The sequence below is a fragment of the Eriocheir sinensis genome, chromosome 48 (genome assembly GCF_024679095.1).
Source record: "Eriocheir sinensis breed Jianghai 21 chromosome 48, ASM2467909v1, whole genome shotgun sequence".
NCBI lineage: Eukaryota > Metazoa > Arthropoda > Malacostraca > Decapoda > Varunidae > Eriocheir > Eriocheir sinensis.
The window spans coordinates 163,450-169,449 of NC_066556.1; positions in this window are offsets into that span (position 1 = coordinate 163,450).

The following is a 6,000-nucleotide window of genomic DNA, read 5'->3' on the forward strand; positions in this document are numbered from 1 at the left end:
CCACGCCGCCTTCCAGTCTAACACAGCCTAAACTTCCCCAATGCTCGGGCTCACGCGGCCTGAATTACCAGGAATCGAAGTTGGCCCGTAGTCACGACACACACGAGTCTCACGTCCACTGCTTCTCAAAGACTTGCGGCGGCATGGGCCGGACGGAGAAGGAGAGTGAAGGGAAGACGTGAGGTAGCAGTGTTGTGGTATGAGATGGTGGAGCTGCGGGTGGAGATGCGTCTGGTTGAGTTTGGAGGGAAAGGAAAGGGGGGATGAGGGCTGGCTAGGAAGGATGGGGTAGGAGAGGTGAGGCAGGAGGGGTATCTAACTTGAGATGGATGGGACAGGCGTGAGGGGTTGCTGGGAATGTAGGAGAGGGGTGGAGGCGGAGGTGGAAATGGTGGTGGACAGGTGGTGGGATTGAGGAAGCGGGGATGAGGAGGACTGGCTGGCAAGGTCTCACGGTGGATGTGGCAAGTTGGAACAGTGTAAGGGACCAAGTTCTGCGTTAGCTCAGGTGCGAATCTCTCCCCAGACGTTGTGCGGGTGTCAGGCAAAGCCGAGAAAACTTTCCCCACTGGAAGTCACCCGAGGAGGAACGAGGAGGGCCGTGTCGTCTTGCCCTGATGTAATACCGCGGCGCTGACGTTACGGACGATGACACTTTCTTGGTTTGACCTGTCTGGTGCGGCGGTGCCACACCCGTGTGGCGTGACTGTTGTTAGTTATGGAGCTGACCTCATTCCTAGGTCATTTTCATATAATGAGAAGATATTCATTATTTCATCATATTTGTAAGGAGCTAATGTTGAACATAAAAAAAAACTTACGTTTTTTCTTTTACAGGTTCAAACAGTCCATAACGATTTGTTTCGGCAAAATAGCATGACATGAACATTTTAAAATGAGCGTTAGAGAATTTTTCCCGAACCGTTGGCTTCCTCTTTTAACGTTCCCCGATACTTTAACACATTTACTGCGTCATTCTGTGCCGCTGAGTCGCGGCGCTCCGACACGCTCCGGCGCGGCACACACACACACACACACACACACACACACACACACACACACACACACACACACACACACACACCTGGCCTCGGCGCCCCAACACCGCCTCGTCCCGTGCCATTACCTGGGCTAATTAATAAGTGTTTACTCGAATACACTAATTACCGTCGGCTCCCCGCACTGTTATGGACTAATTTGCGAAGGTCCTTAACAGGTGTAGGAGGCCAATTATAACTTCTTTAATCCCGCCACATAAGTTTTCACGAACTTCCGCAAACACACACCTTCATTTTTCCGACTTGGCCGCGGCTCACCTTCAAGTCAACCAGATTTATTTTTCTAGGAAGCTTGCAAATTACCAAGCAACAGATGTTCTTGCGTTTTCAAAGAGATGTCAGGTTCATTAAGTAGTATCTATGCGTGAAAAGAACCTACGTGTAGATATTCTCTCAAAATATATTTAATGATATTGGATGGAAATGTTATTCCACGCCGCTCAATGACAGAATCCACAATGCCACTTTTTCTTTCTCATGTTCGCGTTAATCAAGTAATTATATAAGGAAGACAAATTCGAGGAAACACCCGAAGAGTTAGATTGTTGCACGGATCGGTTTCTGGGAAGCTTGGGACTTACCTCGTGGAATTGGATTGCAGTTTACGAACACTGTTTCTGTATATGAAATTATGTTCATTATTTGCTGTTCATTGAAGCTGATTAAGCATTATCAAAATCATTATGCCTCGAATTATATATATTATTTATTATTTTAGAGCACTCGGTCACCAACACGCAGGACTGACTAACATTCTGCCGACTGTCATGACCACTGCAGACGTGCTAAATAACGGGAAGGCACACACACACACACACACACACACACACACACACACACACACACACACACACACACACACATACACACTCCCCCCCACCCCCCCAACACACACAAGTCAGTTTCCTTTTACCGCCCGCATTTACAAGCACTTTATATTATTTACTAGAGATACTTTTAACATTACTCTGAGAATCCCATTAGACTTGTGAGTGACGCTTATCTTGAATCACTCATGAAAACATTTTGACCACAGACAGCCGAAGAAACGTTCATTAATCATACTAAAACGTTTGATGTTACTACTTTTATCTGGGAGGGCCGTTGCAGAAGACCTTGGATAACAATGATAGACAACTCGTAACTTTTCACATGTTCGCTTTCACTTAAACCATTACTATCCCTACCAGTAAATAAAACCCGCGCTCAATGTTGATAAATTTAGAAGCTAGATCTCTAGTATGCTTTTTAGTATGAATCTATCGGAAACATCTATACATTCACGAAGCAATAAACAAATGTCACATACCCTCATCTCATCTTACGCTACACGGCAATCCTCCCATGCAGCATCCATGAATCAGAGGAGAGCGAGGCAGCGACATCAACCACCCGGAGATGTAGTAGTGTTTTAGGAAAAGTTCGCTCTGGGAGATGGGAATTGAGCGCCTCGTAACTTCCACTCGTTACATATCACACAACTAACTCCTCTACCGGCATAACTTGGTCCATTAAACTCTTCCTTATCACATGTTTCCCTTCGCCCACAGAGATACAAGCGGTTGGGGGAGAACAAAGGGAGACAGAGGAACGGGGGAGAGAGGAATAGGGAAACCAGTGAGTGGGGTGGAGGAGAAAACAAGAGCAGTATCAGAAATCATAGCGAGGGGGATAAACGGGAGGTTAGGAAAAGGACGAGGGAGGAAAGACAGCAATGGACCCTATCAAGGAGAATCATGGTCAAGGGGGAGAAGTAACAAACGAGAACAGACGTTGTCATAAAAAAGACGAGAAAATAGAAATCATGTACGAGGAGGAGATCTGGAGAGTAGCGGGAGAAAAGAAAGGGAGATCCAGTGACGAGGAAAGGGAGAAAAAGAGGAAGAAAAAGACAGGAAAACAGGAATCATGAACAAGAAAAGGATAAGGAAAGTAGACAGAATAAAGAAAGGGAAATCCAGTGACGAGGAAAGAGAGAAAAAGAGGAAGAAAAAGACAGGAAAACAGGAATCATGAACAAGAAATGGATAAGGAAAGTAGACAGAATAAAGAAAGGGAAATCCAGTGACGAGGAAAGGAAGAAAAAGAGGAAGAAAAAGGACAGGAAAACAGAAATCAAGAACGAGAAATGGATTTTGAGAGTGGCGACAGGAAAAGAAAGGGAACTCCAGCGACGAGGAAAGGAAGAAAGGGAGGAAGGAAGGGAGGCAGGAAGTGAGGGAGGAAGGAAGGGAGGGAGGAAAAGAGAGGTCATTTGTCAAGGTGTGACGTCACTTTGACCATCGTAAATCTAGCGAGGAATCGTCATTGGTCAGTTCGGATCTCCTTTATTGGCCGTGACGTCATGATTTGGAAGAAAAATTGCCCGCGTCTCCGTTTTCCCTCCCCCGTGGCGAGAGAGAGAGAGAGAGAGAGAGAGAGAGAGAGAGAGAGAGAGAGAGAGGCTGAGAGAAAAGTTCAGAACCACCCTCTCCTTTTCCTTTTCCTTCCCTAAATGCAATAAAAGTTCAAAGTTCATGTTTATGGCTCGTTAACGAATGGGAGGGGAGGCAGGAGGGGAAAATGAGAGAGAAAGGAGGAGGAGGAAGGAAGGAAGGGAAGGATTGAGGAGAATGGAAAGAAAAAGAGAAAAACAGCCATTTTACACAAGTTGCTGCCGTGTGTGTGTGTGTGTGTGTGTGTGTGTGTGTGTGTGTGTATTACTTACTCCTCTGATAGCTGTTTTCAATTATATTCCTATTTTCCATACGTTGACTGAGTTCAATTATTTTCTTCTTTTCAAAAATACGTATAACTATTTCATGTCATCTTCCAGTAAATGTCTCTTTGATTGCTTCCTTTTAAGCCTGGTATAATTTCTGTCCTGTTTCGGGGTCGTTGCCTTTTCACTTTAAAAAGCATTAAGATCGAGGCTGTTTTGCATAGCGATGTTGAGCCAAAAATGAAAACGACTTAATAGACAAGCGAGAAACGGCACGTGCGGGGTACAGTCTCACGAAATGGAAGGATAAACTAAACATGACATTAACTCCATTACGTATTTTTTTTCCGCCACAAGAAACTTCATGATATAATTTCAGCAACAGAGATGGTGCAGGAGGGAGCGGTAAATGTGATTAGTATATATATAAAACAGAAGGAAGAGAATTCAACACACACACACACACACACACACACGGGACAACAGTAACAGCGAACTTAGCGACTTAATGATCATAACGAGGAATATACAAGACCCTGATCGAATTATGGAGAGAGAGAGAGAGAGAGAGAGAGAGAGAGAGAAACAGGCTTTAAAATGTGATGCTGCTCTTTCTCTCTCTCTCTCTCTCTCTCTCTCTTTGTGTGTGTTGGGAGAGAGAGAGAGAGAGAGAGAGAGAGAGAGAGAGAGAGAGAGAGAGAGAGAACAGTCGGCAGCCAAGTCGCCCTGAAAGACTGTACTCGTTCCTTCTCGGGGTAGACTCGTCGGCCCGAAGCCTCAACAAACTTTACCAATTACACCTGACTTCTCTCTCTCTCTCTTCAGTTCACTCTAAGTTCTATTTCCGGCTTCTCTCTCTTTCTTTTCTCTCGATTTTTTTCGCTAACTTTTTCCCCCCCGTTTTCGCGTTGCCTATATTTACTCAAGCTTCGTTCCCATTTCGAGTCTCCTTATTTTTTCTTTTCCTTACGTCTTTCCTTCTCCTTCTGCTCGATCGCACGTTCCATTCTTCTCTCTGTTCCGTCCCGTCCCTCTTTCCTTCTCTTCCTTTCATTATTTCTGCCTCACCCAGTCCTCAATGAGCTGTCCTTTTACTCTTTTCTCCTCATGACCTTCAACCCTTCCGTTCCGCGCACTATTTCATCGATATTTCAACCTTTCTTCCCACCAGACTTAGATTTTCTCTCCTTCACACTAAAAGACCTTCATTTTACGTAATACCATGTGCTTACCCTTATAAATCTCCTCAATTCATAGAGAACTTAAGAAAATAAGATACAATATAGCCATTCTTCTTTACCGGCAATTCCCCGTCTCCTTGCCAACCTTTTGTGCAATATTGCTTTCTTCCTCTTCCTTGTCAACCGGCACGCTTTCCCTTATTACCCTCTAAATTACAATTTCCCTTCTCGTCTGTGTCACAATGCCTACCTCTCCACCCTGCCCCCCCTACTCAGCCTTCTCTCTCTCTCTCTCCTCATTCTTCCTCCTCATCTTCTCTTTACCTAACGGGACGGCACGGGTTACATAGGCACCTCCGTGGGTCTTTCAGAGTTTAAAGGCGCATAAGGCTTAAAGGATATATACACAAAACAGGGAGGAGGGGATATCAATCACGTAAAACCCCTCCAGCCCAAGCTGAAATGAAAGACAAATACGATTTCTTTTTACCGCGCACCACCATCAAAAATACTTTTTATGCAACAGAAAATGAGGGTTGGCTTCGTGCCGGTTATCCACCAACTCTTGATGCTGATGGATCTCTCTCTCTCTCTCTCTCTCTCTCTCTGTGGCTTCTTCCCTCCGTTTGCGTGTAATTCCCGACGGATTAATCACTTGCTGGATTCGCGATCACCAACCAGTAGCCTTCCCAAAGACCCCTGGAGCTGCACCCAGGAGTGAGACAACCCTTGACTGACAGCCAGCCGGTACTCATTAGCTGCTGGGCGGCCTGGTGCACGGATGAGAGGAACCTTCCCATCCGTTGCCACTCCACCTGGGAATCGAACCTGGGATCTATCCGCTGTGTGTGCGTGTGTGTGTGTGTGTGTGTGTGTGTGTGTGTGTGTGTGTGTGTGTGTGCTCCTGTAAAACACATGGAATACTCGAGTTGTTTGGCTTCCATAATGGCTTTAGGAGGGAAAAGGGAAAGAGTGGGGTAAAGAATAATCAGCTTCGTTTGTCTCGGGTTTTACGCTTTGAGGAGTCCCCCCCTAAGGTCCATCTCTCTCTCTCTCTCTC